Source organism: Benincasa hispida, chromosome 12, assembly GCF_009727055.1.
Source record: "Benincasa hispida cultivar B227 chromosome 12, ASM972705v1, whole genome shotgun sequence".
Taxonomy (NCBI): domain Eukaryota; kingdom Viridiplantae; phylum Streptophyta; class Magnoliopsida; order Cucurbitales; family Cucurbitaceae; genus Benincasa; species Benincasa hispida.
The window spans coordinates 23,824,988-23,829,466 of NC_052360.1; positions in this window are offsets into that span (position 1 = coordinate 23,824,988).

Genomic DNA, 4,479 nt, shown 5'->3' on the forward strand with positions numbered 1-4,479 from the left:
ATAGTTGGACTATGATTTATTGTTCATTAGAGGGATTAGTGGTACTTAAGGAGTTAGATGTAACCAAAACAGTAATTTTGGCCCAGCTGTATTTACGAGCAATTTTTGAAGAGTCATCGTATTGTTGAAAAGTTATATCTAATGAACATAGAAATATATCTATAGTGCGAAGAGTGTGGTTATCGGTCTTTAGTGAAGTACCCGATAGTTAACGGATAATGAATAACTTAGTTAAAGGAGTTTAATTAATTATTCACGTATCATTGGAGCTTCAAAATACAGGTCCATGAGGTCCCCTCTGCAGCTCAACTAGAATTAATTAGAATCAATTTTTGGATTGATTTGAATTGTTCAAATTAATTGAGGGAATTAATTACATATGATATAATTAATTTAATCTATATATATATATATATATATATAATATAATATAATATAATATAATTTCTATTTGATACATTATAAAATTTATTTGACAGGAAATAAATATTTAAATATGATTCAAATATTAATTAATCGAATTGGATTCATATAATTAAATTTAATATAAATGAGATTTATATTAAATGTCATTGTTGACAGAATAGAAATTATAGCTTATATTGTATTTGATACAATATAGAATCTATAGGTTATGTGTTATATTTGATATAATATATAGTTTTATATATATATATAAGGAAATTATCATATAAATATATATTAAATTGATTTATGAAAATAAATTATTTTATTTTATTTTAAAAATCATTTTGGGAGGGAGTTGTAACTCTCTTCCCCTCTTTCCTCTAAAAAACATGGTAATGGGAAGAAAATATTGGTTCTTCTTCTTCTTCCTGGTGTGGTTTTTTACAAGTGACATAGAGACAGAGAAAAGTTTTGTGAGAATTACTGCATATCATCTCTTCCTCTCAACATTCTCAAATCCCTCTTTTCCAAGATAGCCAGAACCCACAAAACTTCTAGATTTTCATCTTGAGAATACAAAGGAATCTTTCATGGTGGTGTCCATGTAGACGGTTAGAGGGTTCGAGATTGTTCGTGACAAATTTGAAAAAGGAATCTCGTGAAGATTTCTTCAAGGGTAAGATTTCTTAAACCTATTTTCTATTTTGTTTTCTATGTATTAAAGCATGCTATAATTTTATTTTAAATGCATAATATGTATGTTTTTCTTGTAAAATTTATTATCTGTAAATTTTTTAGTATTTTGTCAAATCTCATGCTTTCACTCAAGGACCTTCACTGGTTCCTTCAGATCACACCATGGCAGCTTTCGAGGCTCCTCTACATCTTTGCCGACGCCTAAGGATTTATATCAACATGGCTAAGCTAGGGGACGACTCTGATACCACTTATTAGGGATAACAACTCTCCAAATATCTTCACAAAAGTATGATATTCTATCTACTTTGGACATAAACCTCAATGACTTTGCTTTTGGGTTTGAACCTAAAAAACCTCATACTAACGACGATAGTTGTTCTAACTTATATACCCATGAAAAGTCCTTATAAAATATCCACATATTTTATAGCTTAGACAATATCTCAAATTACCATCAATTCTACAAATTTCCATATAAAAATGATGGAATTTACATATTTCATTAGGTGATAGTCAAAATAATGTTATTGAACCAAACTCAATTTAAAAGTAATAATAATAATTTTCAATTTCATGAAAATTAATGGTCAAACACAATTTAATCACACACAAAATTTGTCAAATATAACAAAAATGGAATATTATTTCCATTCATGCTAACATGCTAATAGACATGCTCAAGTAGATCAAAATAACATCTCATTTTAGATATGAAAAATGGTGTGTGTATATATATGTATATGTATAATATGCTCAAATATAGAAATTAAATAAAATTGTCAAATTGTCAAATTCCCATACCATATATAAAAGATTTGAAATATCATTAAGCTTAAAAATATAGGAGAGTTAACCTATGTTAAAATTCATTCAAAATCTGCTAGAGAAAGTTGAACAACCTTAAGTTATATTTGTGGTTGTAGAACAAATTACCAACCAAAATATCTCCAACATGTTTGAAATTTGAATTTGAATTTGAATTTGAATCAAGATTTGAATAAGATTAAGAGAACCTCATTGTCATTATCATCCAAATCGACATAAATAGATCTGAAACGCAATGCTCAAATCTACCAAAATTCATAGATATATAATACTAATCACACTACTAGACGATTTCTCTATTAAAAAAAAAAAAAAAAGAAATCAGATTATGCAAAATCAATAATGATAATAACTCTACTTTAGTTTTATTGTCAAATATATATTCTTTTATCACTTTGTTCTCTTAAGTCATTTCTTTTGTTGATTACCAATAAATCCAATGAAGGCTAACAATCACAGTAGTATCTGAATGAATGAACTATTGAAGGTCGTTGAGAAGAAAAATAGGATTGAATCCAAAAATCCCAAATTTACAGAATGTTTAAACTTTACAGCAAACAAATAGAAACTATGCATTTAATAAGAAGAAACAACATGCTCAAAAGAATTATACAGAATAGTACATTGGGTTAAGAAACCCTTACCTCTGAAGAACCGTTCTAAAAGTAAAATCTCTTGAATAAAAAAAGACACAACCACAATGAAAACCTCTGTATTCTCTAAGTGAGAGTCCAAGAGGTGTAGACTCTGACTATTTTGGAAGAAGATGGAAAAAGAGAGGGGAGGAGAAGATTAAATTTTTGCAAAACCTTTCTGTAAAACTCAATGTGGAATGAGATGAATCAATAACCACTCACACTCCTGCACGATGTAGAGAGAAAAAGGGTCCCTAAAATTGCTTTTCAAAAAATAAAATTAAAATTAAAATTCATTTTAATAAAAATTTTAATATATATTTATATGATAACTACCTTATCAGATAACATATATTAAACTATATGTTATATCAAATATAACATATAACCTATAGTTTAATATTGTATCCGATACAATATAACCTATAGTTTAATTCTCTCAACAACGATATTTAATATAAATTCCATTTACATTAAATTTAATTATATGAATCCAATTCACATAATTAATATTTGAATCATATTCAAATATTTAATTTCTCTCAAATAAACTTTATATTATAATGTATCAAATACATTATAGTAATTATATCATATATAATTAGATTAAATTAATTATACCACATATAATTAATTCCTTCAATCAATTTAAACAATTAAATTAATCCAAAAATTGATTCTCATTAATTCCCGTTGAGCTACAGTGGGGACTCCATAGACTTGTACCTTGAAGCTCTAATGATACGTGCATAATTAATTAAAATCCTTTAATTAAAGTATTCACCATCCGTTAACTGTCAGATACTCCACTAAAGGCCAACAGTTGCACTCTTCGTACTACAAATATATTTTCTGTGTCCATTGAATATAATCAGTCAACAGTATGATGACCCTTTATAAATTGCTCGTAATTATAGCTAGACCAAAATTACTATTTTTCCCCTATAGTTACAACTGGGGTTGATGCCCTAAAGACTCAAGTTCTGTAGTTTGTAAACAGTTTGTACGAATGCTTTTGTTGTATAATATATGATATTTTACTTCACATCTTGTATTTTGCTCAATTCCATGTTTTATTTGCTTTACCACAAACCAATAAACATAAAATTCATTGTTATCTGTATGTAACTTAAGCATGTATGTGGTAACATACAAGTGGATAATGTCTTGAGTGATAACCAAAATGGTCTATAGTATATGGATATAGGAGGGCAACCTTATCCTGGTAACGCTACGGACATAGCTTGCTTTATGGAATGGTGACAAATGTTGTGACTTGTCACAGATGGTCTGATTTTGATCATTCGTGTTGGAGACATGCGAGCGGAACGTCCTATACAAAGAGTTTGTATAAGACCTGACTACGAAGTGTTAACATCTCGTTATATAACACCATTCATGATAGAGACTTCACTTCACTAGGATGCCCATAGGTAACATGACCTCAATCCTGAGTGAGTTAAGAACTCCTGCCATTGAGGGCGATCCTTTGATTTGTATGGGTGCGAGTGGCTAGGTCGCTGATTCAAACCTACCATTTTGGGGATTCGTCTGATTTGGGAGCTGGAAACTCAGCTAGACAAGATGTAACGACCTAGATTTGTACGCATACAGGAAATTAAATGTCAAATAATAAGCAAGACGAAATTTTATTTAAAGGGGTGGAAATTTAGAAGAAAAAATAAATAAATAAAATAAATAAATAAATTGGAAATTAGAAATTTATTCATTATCCAAAAGATAATGAATAAGGGAGAGAGCGGGAGCGAGAAAGTGGGAGAGAGCGAAAGCCACACCAGCGAGAAAACTGGAGAAAACGAGATTCTGAGAAGAGAGCTGCGCGATCAAAGAAAGAATTGGAGAGCGAGAAACCCAGCGAGCGATGCTAGCGAGATTGAGGCTGGCGAGAGTA